We start from the raw sequence: 17,143 nt of genomic DNA, 5'->3' as shown, positions 1-17,143 counted from the left end.
CCTCTGGCAGCAGTTCTTCAATTCCAAGAGCCCCGAGTGGGCCCCTTCCCCAGAGCCCCCCAAGATGAAGTCACCGCCCCAGCAGATGCACCCCAAGGCCACCATCACAGCTCCCTCTGCCTTTTGCAGGCACCAGTATGAGTATAAAAATAACCCAAGCTGGAACTAGGTAAGGAAGGTACTGTGTTAATCAGGCTAATGGAGAGGCTCAACGCCAGGATCACTGACTGGATGGAGAACGGTTTCATTCATGGCTGCTACTGGCTTATCCTGGAGGAACACTGCAACAGCCTGGCCTCTCCCGAGAGCTGCCAGTGCCCTGCCTGAGAGTGTCCTTAAGTGTCTCCAGCTCAGCAGCTCTGCCTGCACATGAAGAACTGCTGTCTCACAAAATCAGCCAGTCAGCGAAACGTCCCTTCCATCCATGCCTCCCAGATCCACTCCTGAGGAGCTCTCCGGGGGGCACGTCTTGTGTTTTACATTGTCACACTGAAATCTGCCAAAGCCACATACTCTGCACTTAAACAACATCCTGATCCAAGGGAAGAGGCAGTGCTAGAAGGCAGCCCTCAGCTAGAGAACAGAGGGAATGGCAAGTTGTGGGGAGCTGGAATACTGCTGGGAAGGCAGGAGGTGCGAATGGCTGCAGGAGAGCAGGGAAAGCTTAGCAAATGCTGGAGGAGCTGCTGATGCATGAAAAAAACTAAAGGTACCATATGGATCAGGTTTCCTGCACCATCCCAGACTGGCTGGTGGAGCATATGACAAATACCAATATACACCTTTTTCTGAAGTTTTGGTTTGTTTTATAGCAGAATGAAACTCTCTCTGGAAGTGTTTGAGGCAAAGGTTGGATGGGGCCTTGAGCAACCTTACCTAGTGGAACGTGTCCCTGCCCATGGCAGGGGGTTGGAATGAGGTATCTTGAAGGTTCCTTCCAACCCAAACCATTCCATGATTCTGTTGCTGAGTTCTCCTACAGCAGTGCAGGGACAGTTTGCCATGGAGCTCATGTCTGGAGGGTAGGAAAAGCAGCCCTGGTTGTCTGGATCAGTGCACAGCCTACGTGCAAATGCAAAGAGGAGCCTGCAAAGCATCCCGTGGGAGGGAGGCTGTGATGTGGTGTATCAGCCAAAGTCCGAGCTGAGTGGGACCGATAACACCAGGAGATGGAGTCTCCCGAGGTGGTTTGGGAGGACCATGAGCAGCCCAGGGTGAGGGAGCTGTTGTGTGCCCGGGGCCAGGCTGCGTGTCAAGACATCGCCAGAATTCACGCCTGCATCCAGGTGGAGAGGAGGCGGATGCAAACATGCAGGCAGCGTGGGCTGAAGCTTCCTGGTCCAAATCTAAAGCACAGTTTGAGGAGAACCCAGGGCTCCAGAGAAAATGTGCAATTAGGAATGTTTCAGCACTTAATTGACAGGGGGAATTGGTCACTGAGGCAGCGAGTCACTTGTGAAAAAGGCCACCTTATGCTCATCTTTATCTTCAAACATCTCAATACAAATAAAATCTAGTCCTTGGCACTCCTGCCCAGAAGGGGAAGCCACCGGAGCCGTAAGTAATCATCCTGCTAATGCTTGCCAGAAAATAATCAACTTGCTTGCTCGCTGGCAAGTGAAAGGAACCAACCCCCAAACTCATCTCCTTCTCTGCAAATAACAGATGGGAAACTGCGTTTGTCCAGAGGATCGAGCTGAGAAATAAGACAGTGCCATTTCATCCTATGAGTCACTTCTCAAACAGTTTCCTTTCTCTGGTTAGCACTCCCTGAACCAACCCCAGGCTACTTGAGCACGTCTCCTCTCCCCAAAGGGCGTCAGGAGGCACTGACCCCCACAAGGCTCTGCAGACCCTCTGCGTTTCAAAGACGACCTCCAGCTCCTGCACCTCGCTGCTCGGTCCATCTTTCCCTGCACCACGCAACCACAGACACGGGGATGAAGCAAACGATCAAAGGAAATAATTGCACGCCCAACAGCTTTGCAACTAACCTCGATCCTCCGTCACAGGCAGGACGGTGCTCCCCGGCAGCATCCCCCATGGCTAGCTCCTCAGGAAGTGAGAGCATCCCCTCCTTACTGCTTGCCCTTGCTGGCAGAGAGGAGCAGATGGGCAGAGGAAACCTTTCCAGCGCCAGACCCAGCGCTGCTCCTCTGCTCCCCCCGGAGCGCGGGTCCCCCGCCAAACAAGGCGCTGCCTAGCTAAGCACGCCGGCAGTGCCGCCGCCCGAGGCAAAGGGACAAGTCCTTCCAGTTCATTAGGGAAGGTTTCTTGCGCGATTTGCTGCCTCACTAGCTCCTGTTTAGACAGCCTTTGTTCCCCGTCCGCAGGAGCGCATGAAAGGTTTGGACGTCTGTACGTGCTGCGAGGATGCTGTCCCCTGGGCCGGGGCAGGGAGCACGGCAGAGAGCGCACCCCGGGCTTTAACCTCCAGAGCTCTGCACGCCGGGGTGCTCTAAGTGCAGCCCCAGGTGCCTCTCGCTCCGTGACGTGGGACTTCCACGGGAGCCCTCTCGGCCAAGGAAAGCCTAATGGCTTGCTTTGCCTTTTTCTGCTGCTGCTCCCGTGCCCTGCCGCCAGCCGAAGGACGGACGTCCCGAGTAACAGGAGCCTCCGGTCCTGCTCACTCATTGTCTCCTGCAGAACTAAAATAGCAGCCTGGAAGGGAGCAGAGAAGCTCAAAACTTTCCATTCCCTGGTACCTCCTGCCCAAAGAAGAGGAATACACGAGGCCACGGGGCTCCTCGGGGTGTCATGTGCAGCAGCGATGCAATTCACAGCTATAATGCTATAAAGAGCACAGGCTGCTCCCAGTTAATAGACTTGTAACAGATTAATTTAAAAGCAGCCCAGTTTCCTATTAGTAACACAGAATAAAATCATCCATTTACTGCATGGCTCACATTTATTCAGCTCTGAGTGGTCCCTGTTGCAGCCTTGCTCATGAGCTCCCAGCTCCTTTGGGAATCTTCCTGGACAATTACAGCAATGGGAGATAATGGCTGTAGCTCAGGGACTAAACTAAACGCTCTTGAATATTTAAAGATCCTTTCACCCCCAAACTTTGCATTACCTTGGCAGCATCAGCATCTGAGTACAGCACAGCAGTGACGAGGGCGGAGAGAAGCGTTATCCTCTGACCCACATGTCTAGGATGGAAAGTTTTAAATACTAAAAACAATCCTGATGCTGGCATAAATAGCCCAAAGTGTTTCCAGAGAGAGGGTTGCAGACCTGGTGTTATGGCCTCACACCTTCTCCAGACTGAAGGAGCCAAGTAAGTCTAATTTATCCTGGGCTAATGTGTATTTACGAGTGAAGCCACTGGAATGAAAAATTTGTGCGAATGAACACATCACAGTGGATCAGTGCATCAAAGCAGAGTGTATCTTCTGCCTCTCTTTTTATTATTGTTGTTGTTATTCTCGATTAAATATGTAACAAATGCTCTTGCAGAATTTAGGGCCTGAAGATAGACAAGCCATTGCACAATCTTTTTACATACCTAAACAGACTTAATTGCTCAATTATTCCAGATAAACACGATAAGTTGCCTGTCATGAATAATTTATAATCCAGCTAGCCACACAATCTGTGAAACACAAATCTATGGCTGCAGCAAAAGAAATGTAACCAGATGCCATGATCCCAAGACACCCTGCTGGGTACCAAACGCTGGCCAAAGGAGCGAGCAATAGGCTGTCCAGGGCAGGTTTGATCTTCCACAAAACCCTGTGGACAGCCCAGACCTTCATTTGGGTTGTTGTGTTGCTGAGAGGATGCAATTATTGACAGATAAGATAGGCAAAAATATGTGTGTGCACCTTGGAGGAGACAGGCACAGCACATCCCTCCCTCCTGTTTATGGTCTGGACATGGCTGGGTGTCCCATACAGCCCTTCTGGGGAGCTGGCTGTACTGGTTTCCCCAGGAATTGCGTTAAATGATGGTGATGAGCTGAAGAGCTGCAGTGAGGCACAGCAGGATGCAGTGCTGGAGGCTGGAGGCCCACAGGGCCTGCCACAAGGGACAACACTCCGGTTGCCAGGGAAGGAGTACTGCCAGTGGGAGGAAAGGTCCCAGCCAGGCAGAACTTACCATGCTTGGATAGGAGAGACCAGAGAAATCAACCTGGAAGGAGTCCAGAAGGAGAGCTAATCCTAAACCCATGACAAAGCCATCCCAGGCAGCTCCCTTCCCACGGCAGAGGAGCAATGAACCAGTCAGAGGGGCAGGTACCAGCTTCTGGCTCCAGTGACCCCAGACAAATGCAAGAGGCTTTCCCACGGGGCTCAGGACCCTACCACAAACCTCAAACATCTTTATGACTCTCTGAGAAGCAGAGGAGAGCCGCTGGGTAGATTTCTTCCAGCCTGGGCACCCTTTCCCAGAAATAGCTTGTCCAGTCACCAGCCACCTATTTTAAATAAATTAGAATAGGATTTTTGTGTTGGAATTCCTATCCCCATCCAAATATACCTGGACATCCAAATACACCTGGATCATACATCATCATCTACTAAATAAAATTCACACAAGAATCTGCAAACAATTAGAACTTGCACGGGTACCTGTAGAGCCACATCATTTGAAACTGGGTTTTTATACCTATTATTTAGTCTTAAAGAAGGGGCTACTTCATTGCCAGCCCGCCTACAAGAGCAATCACCCTGTCATAAAAAAAAAAGTTAGTTGTAAAACAAGATTAAAATTGGTCATTCAAATCATGATTTGATGAGAGTTGGAGTTGTTCAGCCTGGAAAGAAAAGACTCTGGGGAGGCCTTAGAGATCCTTCTAGTACCTGAAGGGGCTTCAAGAGAGCTGGAGAGGGATCTTTTACAAGGACGTGGAGTGACAGGACAACAGGGAACAGCTTTACACTGACAAGAGGGCAGGAATAGAGAGGCTACTGGGAAGAAATTCATTACTGTGAGGGTGGTACGGCACTGAAACAGGTTGGCCCGGAAAATTGTGAACTTCCCATTCCTGGAAGTGCTCAAAGCCAGGTTGGATGGAGCTTGGAGTAACCTGGTTTAGTGGAAGGTGTCCTGCCCGTGGCAGGAGCTGGAATGAGATGAGCTTTAAGGTCCCTTCCAACCCAAACCATTCTGGGATTCTATTCTATGATATTGTGCTTGCTGAGCTAAAGTCATCATTGCCATGGAGATCTAAACCAATATACCAGAAAGGTGAATAAACTCTTAATGAAAAAGAATTCTGCTACTTGAAAGACTGTCTTTTCTGTCACAATCCAAGCCAAAACTTGAAGTGACCCCATTTGGGGAGCTTTCTGCAGCCTTCCTGAAGGGGGGCCAAGAGGATTACCATAGAGCAACCTGCCTAAGACCCCTTAGCACAAATGAAAACCCTAGGCAAGCTTACAACAAAAGCCAGTTTAGTTCAGCTCAAATAAAGGACCAAGTCCTCAACTGCAAGACTAGAAACTGCAACAAAAGAGAAAGACATTCAAATAGAAATCGCTCAGGTAAAATACCAAAAATATTGCAGAAGCTAATGCCCTTCTAGGGCTTCTTATCTTTCCTTTGAAAGATCTCCAACAAGCAGCACACAGGCAGCGGCAGCTGCAGTGCTCCATGTCCGTCCAGACAGCCAGGAAACTACAGAGGAGCAAACTGCACAGTTCAAGCTGATTTCACCCCACTTTGATTTGCTCCAATGCCAATTAGAAACCATTTCTGAAGAGAAACAATAAATCTTGTCGCCATGCCCCGGCTGCAAAGCCAGGATACTCGTGTGTAATTACCAGCCACAGGACTGACTCTGACAGGGCATTTTTTGCAGGTGAGGCAGCAGCAGTGATCATGGCTCCCTCCACTTTCGGGGGTTCAGCTGGAGAGATCTTGCCTCTGATTTTCAAGTATCATGCATCAAAATATCCAGCTGAACAGCAGGAGCCATGCTGACTGTGAGCAATCAGCCCCAAACTGCCTCAAACCAGGCAGAGAAGGCATGGATTGGCCAGCAAGGGGGAAGCAGCAGAATCCATGCACCAGGAGCGAACAGCATTTGACATCCAAATAAACACCACCTTCCCATAAGCTTTTATCTGCCCACAGCCTTGTCTGTCGGCGTGGGCTGACTCCTGGCACACTGCAGAGAAAGAAAAGGAGGAGCAGGTCTGAAGCACGGGATGCAGCAGGCGCTGGGATGCGGCACAGCACGTGGTCCATGGGGATGCTGCTCTTGGGTGCACAGTGACCTACTCCCACAGGGAGAAGGTCTTGCCATGCCGAGATCTTTGCTTCCCAGTAGGATGCAGGCTGGATTGCACTGGACAAGTGCCTGCAGCTGGAAGACATGGGAAAAAGGGCTGGCTGGAGAAGAAGGGTGACTTGGGGTAAGAGCTTGAGCTGGCCAAAATCATTAGGAAGGGCACTGAAGCTTTCAGTTTCTACTGTAAGAGTAACATCGCCCAATTTTGGCTCTTAGTTGGGTGCCATAACTTGGAGATCCCCCAGTGCAGTGGAGCTCTTCAGAGCCCTCTAAATGACATGCCCTTCAAGTCTCTCAGATCATGAGACTTTTTTTGGGCAGAATTGCAAAAACTTTACACCCAGGATCTGCAAAAAGCATTATTATTTCAATGTGTCCCCCTGGTATCAAAAGGGATTTAGCACCTGGAATTAGTTATGGAAAACAGTATTTCAGAAGTTGCTGGATTTTTTTTTTATTCTTCCTAATTCAATAAAGCAATAAAAATTGCCTGCTGAGAGCAAGTTGTGGGATCCTAGAAGCAGCTCAAAGACAGATGGCAGCAGCAGCATGCCTGTTTGGGGATAGTTCTCAAAGCACTCTCCAATTTGAAGGCCACAATCATATCAGCTGGAAAATTAATATGGTGGGTCACAACATAAGGTAGAGTGTGTAAAAACAAATTTCAGGGCATTAGCTGGCCTGGCCCAGCATTTCCGTACTGACTTTGTACCCCAAGAAAAATCAGGATTCATGTCCCAATCTGCCAAAGGTCCCTTGAGCAGGTTGCTGAGGACTAGATGACAGCACCATGTCTGGGTACAAGGGCTCACTTTAACTGGGCTTCACTTTTTGGGATGGATCCCAGCACTGTTGGTCTTGCACTAACACACTGTGCTCTATCAAATAGCAAGGGTATTTACTGTTCTCAAAGCTTGCAAAGTTTTGCAATACATAGAGTATGTAGGCAAAACAAAGGCAGGTGAGCTCAAGAACAGGCCTCTCCTACAATAACTATGCTCCTTATTTCAGAGGAATCCAGAAATACAGGTAATTCAACCCTCTCTCAGGACCCCAGAGTAATTTCAACACACACCACTAGTCTTTAGCCAGACCTTTCCACTAGACCTGGTATTTTATCTAGTGGGCATCATACTGAGAACAGAGGTTCTCAGAGAGAAGGAGGAGCAAGTAGTGCCTTCCAGGAGATCAGGACAGACATGGGATATCTTGTGGGAAGGAACATTGCGTGCCTGAGAGAACAGGAGGGGCTGAACAGAACCAATGAGCAGCTCAGAGCCATGATAAACCTGTTTTTGGAGGAATCTCATACTCAAGGAGTCACAGGGACATAGCCTTTCCAGCTTCTAGGGTATTCTGCAATTGGAGGGAAAAAACCCCCAAAACTAAAATCCTGAGGGGAGCTCCCACTCCTAGGTCCAAGCCCAGCAGTGCCCCACTCCATCACACCCAGCTGCCTGCTGCACTACATGTGCACCCCTATACATTTGCATCCTTAGCAGTTTTTTAATGGGGAATGCTTGCTAATCTGCAATTCCTGCAAAGCCAAGCCACAAGCAGCGACAAGCTCGTTTGCTCTTTGGGGAGAGGGCTTCAAATAGCTGCTGGCTCGTGGCAATTAAGACGGGCAGAGCACTGCCACCGACTCTGCCAGCCTGCTCTGACTGATGCAAGCACCGGCTGGAGCGCTCTGATAAGGATGTTGGATGATTCAGAATAATCTAGGCTTTGCTGAACAGATGAGCCCGAGTGTTTGTGCTTCTGTTTCTGTCTAATGGGAATACTGTGTTGTGCTCATCGGAAAGGGGAGAGGGCGGTTGGAGGGAGGAGGGCACCAGAACTTCCTCTCCACAAGACTGATGGGCACATCTCTCCTGCCTGCCACTCGGGTCTCTTCCTTCCATGGAGGTCTCCAATTTGAGGGTCTGGCCAGTCTGCCCCCTCAGCCTGGACATTGCAAGGGGGTGACAGAGCAGCTGGGGAGGGACAAAAAGTCAGTGTTAAAACTTCTCATCCCGAGGGTTCTTGCAAGGCTGCTGCACAAATAGCTGGGCTCAGTTAAGGTACAGGAGATGAGCATGAAAGTGGGCAGGGCAGGGAACAAGAGAGAAGAGGAGGGACACACTTGTTCAGTCCTTAAAAACAACTTCTAGCTGGTGTAGTGCCGTGTTATGCATATGCCTTAACTCCTTCTGTCAAACCTTTAATCTCACCAGTCTGATGCATAGTCTACTCCCATTCCATTAAGATCACATCTTGCTCCCTGGATTTCCAGGGCCATTCCAACAATTTGGCTTTGATTTACTCAGAGCAGAAAGCCATGCCACCAGCACAGGCTATTTACAACATAAACTGACTTCAGAATGGAAACATCCCCCCTTCGGCTGTCCTTGATCAAAAGGTTTGCAGCTGAGATAAAACACCATTTCAATCAGAGTTAAAATAATCAGTTTTCATAGTCCATGAGCACCATATCCCTCAGATCTGGGCTGTCCAGGAGCACAGCCACATATCATGTCTCTGAAAAGAGCTGGGTATGGCAGGAGGGTGAGGTCTGGGAGCAGGGCTCGAATTAAGATGGTGAGAAACACCTCTGCAGGCTGAACTGCTGTTCCACAAACACTTCACTGCATTCACAAGGCTGCTTTCAGAAATCTCTGAGGCTTTTCAGTCCATCACACTATGTAAATCCTTTTTAGCATCTTAACGTGACCATGGCCAAGAGACAGACAAGAGACAGGGTCAGGAAGAAGCAAGTTGGTTTATTGTGGTGGGAGCCCACACAGCTCTATAACTAGCACTGGTGATCAGCTAAATTCACGTTACAAGAGACACTGACAAGATGCCACCACCTCTGTCTTTAAGGACCAGACAGACCTTGTACGTCACTACCATTCAAGGTGGGAAGAGCCATGTCACAACATCTCCTCCTTTTCTGGGGTTGTCCCACTGGGCACCCCTTGCTGCGCCAGAGATGCAGCCCCTGGGACAGCTCCGTAGGGGTGGGTGCTAACGTGGAGTGTCCGACAACCACCCTGCTCTCTGCAGCTTGTAGAAAGACCGTAAATAGGAATGAATTCAGCTAGGATTAACTCAATCTCCATCAAAGCACTGAAAGCTCTTGAAGTTTCCTCCTAAGCGCTCCCCGAGGCAGTGCAGCGTTCCGGCAGCAAACACACATCGCAAACCAGAGCTCACAGGCGACGGCTGTACAGCCCTGTGCAGTTCCTGCTCTCCGGGCTACTGCGTGGGAGCTGAGGGACACTCAGCCACTGGGCCGGCAGGAAAACCTGGAGCAGCGTCTGTGAGAGCAAAATATCCCCATCCACCACCATGGCCTGTAAGGGATCTTATCCCTCTGCCCGGGGATGTTCAGGGGAGGGAAGGAAAGCAAGCAGCTGCCACAGCAAAGCTCTCAAAAACACAGGGAGCCTCTGACTCGGTACCCTGCTCCACTATGGAAAGCTTGACAGCCGCTTCCGATCCTCAGCTGGTTTTTCTTTTTAATGATAAAGTGATCTGGGAGTTGAAAGCCAGAAGAAAAACCATGCCTCATCCAAGCAAACAGCTTGTTGTAACTTAATGTACCGAGGGAAGGACGGCGCAGGGTGGCAGCGGCTCAGTGCGTGCGGCTTGCCGGGCTCGGTATTCAGTGAGCAGCAGAAGACACCAAGCAGAAAGGAGGCCACTGCCCATCCCTCAGGAGGACTCCTCTCCACCTGCAGTTGTTTTAATTACCCCTCTGCACCGCAGCATCGCTCCAGCCTGTGGGAAGCCACGGTCTCCCGTCCCCTCCGAACAACTGAACATGTCACCACAGCCCCTCCGGTGTCCCCGCAGCCGCGGCTCAGCCGAAGCAGCCGGCAGTGGAGGGGACCCACCCTGAGCAACACCAGCCCCCTTAGTCACCAGCACCGTTTAGCCAAGATCTTTTCTGATGTTTTCTGCCAGCGAATTTTGCATTATTTGAATCATCCACGCAGAGCACAGCAAAAGGCGGCACACTGGGAGGAACAGCCAGAATTACTCATGAGCTTTTTCTTTTCGTGGGCTTTAACTTAAATTGTGATCTGTCAAACAGATGAGCTGCATGTCACTGTGGATAGCTGGGAGAAGCTCCTGCTCAGGCTGCAGCAGGGGCCAAAAAGGCAAACAAGCTATTTCTAAGAAAGGCTCAGCAAGAGCAAGTGTGCTACTCTCCAGCTTCATATGAGTTGTTTCATTCAGTGTTACTCATGCCATTAAAAAAATTAAATAGAAGTCTCCCAAGGGATAACAGACACATCCTTCACTGCAAGGCTGCAGATACAGGATGGAACACCTGGTGTAGGGATAAAGAGATTAAGAGGTAAAGGGCAACAGTGAGGAAGGGCTAAAACATGGCAAATATACATACACATACAACCTGTTGGTTCAGGGTGATAAATCCCATGTTCCTATCTGTATTTTCTCACCATAAAAAAATCCACAGTATATTCACTGCAGCCACAAAGAGCAGATATTTAGTGCCCAGCTCACAGGGTTCTCTTGAGAAGAGCTGTAGGGCAGAAAGCACTGGTCCCACCCGCCCACGGGGCAGATGCTGACCTCGGACACTGGGATGGGAGCAGCCCTGTGGCAGCAGATGAGGCCAAACATCCCTGCCCAGGCAGCTGCAGCCCAAGTTGCTGTATCCTTAGGAGAAGGTAGCAGGCACGCCAAGCCCTGGCTCCTGCAAACAGCATCACCCGCTGCACATGCGGGTCACTGCTGGCTGAAGCTCTGCTAAAAACAAAGAAAAAACTGGAATCAAACACGCATTTCTCTCCTATTGCACAGCATGATCCAATGGAAAATTTCACCCAGATCTGCAACGTAATGCTAACGACAGATTTATTTTTACAGCTATATGGTGAAGGAGGATGATCTCAAAAGACAAATCATTCTAAAATGGGCAACTTGACTCAGCAACACAGGGGTCTGGCTGAATATAGGGTACAACCTACCATGTACACTGCTCTCCGGGCTACTGCGTGTGCACTGCGTGGGAGCTGACAGACAAAAAGCTGTCTAACACCACAGCAGAACAAAACCACTGCCTGCCCAAGGGTGTCTGATCTGATCACAGAAGGAAAAAACACCTCTGGACTTGCTAATAGGTGCATAGAAGGAAGGACCACTGCTGACAGAGCCAGCCCTACCTCCTCAGCTACCCACAGACACCACAAGCATGACACCAGAGTGTGAAATGCCCCAAGGGATGCCAGACCAGAGAAACATTTATTTTCCAGACCAAACACCTATTCTTTAAAAGGAGAGGGAACTATAACATCTAAACAGAGCCTTGTGTTTCTCCATGAGCACAAAAACACAGATGCAGGAGATGCAGGACCACACACATGCCAATGGCTGGGGCTGGAGGTGCTTCATGGCCAGGAGCACAAACAGTTGCTGAGGTCCCAAGGGCAGGAGAAAACCTTGTTGGCTTTGCCCTGTTCACAAGAGAAGAGACTGTGTAAATGTAGTATCACTGTCACAGCTTATCCTCTGCCATCCTTCCCACTGCAAAGGGCTACATCCAACATGGACCTGATGCACCCAGAGGAAACCTAGAATTTTGGGAATTGTAATGCCAGTATTGCCCCACAGCTTCTCAATGAAGACCTAAAAAGGTAAAGAACACTTTGGTTGCTTGAAAAGGCAGGGAGAGACAGGGGAGATCAAATTTCTCATAAAACCCATGTTTAATTATCTATCAGCAAGTAGATCCCTTTTTTCATCCAGTCCTCCAGCGCTCAGCCTTGGGAAAAGCACTGATGTCAACAGGGATTCTACCCACACTTGCACAGCATCCTGTAAATGCCTGGAAGTTGAATGAATGGCAGGCAGGAGAGGAGATGGATGAGAGGAAGAGATGGGGATTCACAGCCATTAATAACAGCTACTGGTTTAATGTAGAACTGATAATCCCCCTGGCATGCTAAGCACAGCCCATGGCTTGCAGGGTTTCTGAACCAGTGGTCATTAGTCAAGCCAAAGCCTCCTGAAGGGTACATAAGTTAGATTGGGCCCCTAATTCACAAATATGCTGGGTTTTGCTGAAAATTGGACACCAACATGGTGCAATGCGTAAAATAGGGACAATGAACCAAATGAGAAATGGGGTCCTTTGAAAGCAGTATATGAACAGCTTCACAATTGCAATATCTGAGGTTTTTTCAGTCATTTGCTAAATGACTGAGGTGATGCTGTGGGCAGGCACCACTCTTGACAGTACAGCCAGGCTGGAAAAGGCTTTGGACCACGTCCATTCCCCCAGTGCCAACAAGCCCCATTCCTGCCACCAGAGATGCTCTGCATTGTGTCCCACCTCAGCTTCCCCCAACTTCTTTTTTCCACTTTACCCAAATTTTCTTATACTATTAAGCAGAAAACCATCTGCTGGGAGGTTATGACAGGATATAAACAGCCCTATACAATGCTTACACTATTTCAGTCTCATCTCCCCAGCTGATGGTCTATTTTCCATTAATACAATTTAAACATTTACCTAAAAAACTTTAAATGACTTTGTGGCTACCTCCTCTTGCTACAGATAACTCGAGAACCACTGAGAATTTTCTTCTCCTGTCAAACAACCCTGACCACAGTTGGGAAGCCAACCAGCAAGTTTTTAATCCTCCTTGAGACTTTTTACGTTTTGCTTGCTGAAGGTCCGTGATCAAAGGTTTGTGATGAGCTTACATGGCACAGAGCATGTAGGGAACAGATTTGCTCTCAAATATTTTAAGTATTTCATAATTCATTATAGTCATAGCATAAAAAGTACAAAGAACCTCTTCAATCTCCCTAAGTGAGGCTAAAAAACGTGATGCAGAACTGAAGTTTAACAACTATCAGTCATAAATACAGCAAATACAATCAAAATGGCTTGGGGACAAAAGCAGGGCCTTCAAAAAGAAAGTAATTTGGTAAAGAACACACATGTATAAACATGTTCCTTTTATTCAGGACGGTGCATCTGAATACTTATGAAACTGCCTCTAATAAACACTACTTCAAATTGAAAAAAGCACAATAGAAATGTAAGGCAGCCAAGAAAGGTTTCCTATAATCCCAAGTGGTTCCAAGCAGACCTATTAGGCAGCCAGGCATTTTGAGTTTCATTTCAGCTCTAACTAAAGCACATGTTTTAATGCTGTGCCGCTGCTCTTGATTAAAATCAAACTCAATTTCCTCATGTTTTGGGTTTAGAGCTTAGGATGGTGAGAAAACAAATTAAAAGAAACCCAACAAATTTTAAGAGAAGATTGAAGAAGAAATTAATTTATCAAATTAGCAATGTGCAGCGGCACTTCAAAACCCAAGAGAAGCAGAAAGGATGCCTGCAGGTTACTCCTTATGATACCAAACAGAGCAAATCCAATCAGATGAACATGCTGCTGGATCAGTCAGGCAAAAGCCACAGGAGCGGCAGAACAAAGTAAAAGATGTATAAAAAGAGGATATTCTAAACCTATTGTACTGGTTTGAAAGTGAGCTATTCCCCCTGGAGGAGGGGACAGCATCAGTGGTATGGTCCTGCAGAACAAGCTGTCGAAAAAAAACCCTCAAAGACAACGCAGAGGAAAAACAGAAAAGAAGTTTTAATGAGAAATTAAAAATCTTACTAGAATGTGAAAGCTGCAGTGTTGCACTTTAAATAACACATCTCCATTCAAAAACCTATTTCCTGCACAGGACTATAAACAAACTGATAGATTTTAGCATGTTATTTCAAAACTCCTTGTCTTTAATGGTTTCACCATTGCTCCCTGCTTGATAATTCCCTTTCCTTGCTTAAAATAACTGTCTATGGCAAGAGCATTGACCTTCAGGAATAAGTGAATGAGTGAGGAAAGCAGCCCACCAGCACACGACCAAATTGAAAACGATGACAGCAGCTATTTCGGGGCACAGAGATGAACAGAGGGAACAATATGATTATCAACACGTAAAATATGAGTGACACCACCAGCAGACAGGAACTTCTGTTTGCCCAGTCTTGTGAAACAAGAACGAGCTGCTGCTCAAAGGAATAAACAGACAGTGAAATAAAAACGTAAAATGATACTTTGTTTTTCTCAGCAAGCGATCAACTCAAGATGCCACAGAGACTGATTGCTTCGTCAGCACAGAAATTCATGACTTGCTTTTAAGATAAAATGACCATCAAGCCACATGAAAAGGAATAAAACAACAGCCAAAGAAAAATAGTATTTCAGAGGGAAGTTTGTGCTTCTGAGCAGAAGGTATCACTGAAGTACAAAGTGAAGGTGTTTTGTTAGGTGGTGCAGCTAACCCTCTGAAAAATCTGCTCTTGGAGTTGTAAGTGGCAATATGGGGCTTGACGGACTACAGCTCAAACACTAATACAGCTCATATACTTAAATGTATATTATAAAAAGCTATTTTATACCATGTATATATATGTATTCAAATAAAAGACTCATGAAAAGAAAGGGTTTACATAAGATTTAAACCCAGCTCTCAAAACCATTTTAGAGATCATTATGCCAAATCAGCCCTGGGGCTCCCACCTCACCATTCCAGTGATTTCTGGCAGTTCCACAGATTGCACAGGAGAGGTTGTACCAAGGAAAACACAATTTTGGTTTTCTTGGGTTTGATTTTCTTAGAAAATGTGGTATTTTTGATGATTTAATCCTGCTAGAGAGCCTTGAAAGCAGAAAGAAGTTACACATTCATATCTACTGCGGCACAGAGTGGGCATATCAACTATACTCACAAAAATATATTCGTAAGGAAAAGCAAATAGAAAATACAACACCTCATTAGCAATGCTGTGCAGCCACCCTGCATCACCTGCTGGGTTGGAGGGACCAGACTGGGTGGATGTTTTCCCTGGGAGGGGAGGCAGTGGAGCTGTTGGGACCAGCACATCCACCCTTGGAAGGTTCCAGGACCCAATGGGGTACAGCCTGGAGATCCCTTCCCTGATTGCTGCTTTGAGCAGAGGTTGGAACAGGTAACCTCCAGAGATCCTTCCCAACCCAGTTCCCACCATCAAGACAGAGAGCACCCTCCCAGCTGCCTCCATGACCCCCCAGTAACACCACCAGGATGCTTCAGGCACCTCGCTGTGTGACTCTGGAATAGCAGCACAAGGAATGATGTTGAGGAAAATGAGTCACACTTCCAACAAGGCAGCAACCACTGCTGCTCCCCCAGCCAGCCCATCACACGGGCTGCCAACACGAGCTGCAAACACTTCTCTTGGACAACTGCTTTCATCCCCCAGCTCCCACAACGACCTACTTACAAGTCATAAGGTTGCTTGCTGCTGAAATGCATATTAAACTCAGGACAGACAAAAAAACCAACATCTTTTTCCATTTCAGGTCTATTTTTTTTTGATTTGATGCCTAAAAATGCTCTGCAGTCAAACATTTCAGAGGGCACAGAGACCTAGAGATGCCAAGAGCAAAATGGACTAGAGCTGCTAAGCAAAGTCTCTGTGCACACACATTTTAATGCTGGTATCTGCAAGAGAGACTTGGGGTAGAGCCCACTGTGGGTAAGCTCTTGGGGCAAGGCAGAAGAGACAAGACCAGAAACTGAGAAATTGGTGCATTTGTATTTTGTTATTTGCTGGTTAACTGATACTATTCAAAGTAACTGGACAAGTTTCAACTAAAAGTGAACTTATAAGCAAACCAGAAAATTGGCCCATGGCATTTCTTTGCAGGAGACTGAATTTCTACCTCAGGGTCCTTTATTAAGATCTGAGACCTTATTCTGACTTTTGCAGGGGTAAAAATAAAATATTACCCGTGGAGTAGTATGAGGAACCAGCTAATTACACACGGTTAGATATGGGGTATCTCCTTCATGGGGCAAGACTATTTACAAGGGCATGTAGTGACAGGATAGGGGGGAATGGGTTGAAATTGAAAGAGAGTAGATTTAGACTATGGTGAGTGTAGTGAGGCACTGGAACAGGTTGCCCAGGGAAATTGTGAATGCCACGTCCCTGGAAGTGTCCAAGGCCAGGTTGGATGGAGCTCAGAGCAACCTGGTCTAGGGGAAGGTGACCCTGCCCATGGCAGGAGGTTGGAACTAGGTGATCTTCAAGGCCCCTTCCAACCCGAATTGGTCCATAATTCTACAATTTCTTCCATCAGGAAAAATGACTGGAAGGCAACAGTTCTTCAGACAATGATATTTAGACACCACTGTGTCCAGTGTCAGAAGCAACCATAGCATGCTTACCACAAAATGGCTACTGGCAATAAATCCAGGGTATCCAGGGGGCTTCAGTGCCTAAATCCTGTCTTATCAAGCACTGGAGTAGCACACTTACTTTCTAAAGTGCGACTTTAAGTTTCTGTTTTAAGTTTAAGATGAGAAACGCCTGTGGTTTGTCTCTTAACAGCTGCAAAGACCATCCAATCACTACCCACACTGTGTGGAGATCTGTGACCTGAGAGATTGGCATAGGGAGCCCCTCACCTCAGCCAGCCCCAGCACCCACCTCCAGCACCGCTGCCAGATCCCCGAGCATCCATCTCACACATCCCACGAAACGCTCAGCCCCCAGCACTGCAGCGTGTTGCGCACGACTCTGGCACTTCCCTCCCAGCGCCGAGCGTGACGCTGCCCGGAACCCACCAGAACCTGCTGTGAGTCAGGGTCTGAGACACTCAACACCTCGGCGGCCCAGCAGCCCCTCAGCTCCCCTCCTTGCTGTCAAATCCTTTGACTCCAGGACAATTTTGAGAATGGAGACTTCAGCTAAGCGTTCTGGTATCTCAACAACAGAGACTGAGCCCTGAGAGTCTACCAATCCCCTTCAACTAATTTATCTCATCAAAGCTCACATTATCAGAATTATTCCCTGATTACCAGCAGGTAATGGTCAATGCT

At 47.8% G+C, this 17,143-nt stretch overlaps 1 protein-coding gene across 3 annotated transcripts in view; it reads right to left on the bottom strand.

The window, feature by feature from the left end:
• The window catches only part of BSN (bassoon presynaptic cytomatrix protein), an 89,500-nt gene that overhangs the window by 50,006 nt on the left and 22,351 nt on the right, over nucleotides 1-17,143 (bottom strand). Inside the window, exon 1 of one of the 3 annotated variants that reach the window (XM_032120563.1) lies at nucleotides 1,995-2,129. The exons of the other annotated variants lie outside the window; for them this stretch is intronic. The gene's annotated coding sequence lies outside the window, so the exon portion shown is untranslated. Of the gene's footprint in view, nucleotides 1-1,994; nucleotides 2,130-17,143 lie in introns of those variants that run through there. 3 annotated transcript variants of the gene reach the window in all.

The sequence above is a fragment of the Corvus moneduloides genome, chromosome 11 (genome assembly GCF_009650955.1).
Source record: "Corvus moneduloides isolate bCorMon1 chromosome 11, bCorMon1.pri, whole genome shotgun sequence".
Lineage (NCBI taxonomy): Eukaryota > Metazoa > Chordata > Aves > Passeriformes > Corvidae > Corvus > Corvus moneduloides.
Note: the sequence above shows the minus strand (reverse complement) of the source record. Positions and strands in the feature narration are given on the sequence as shown.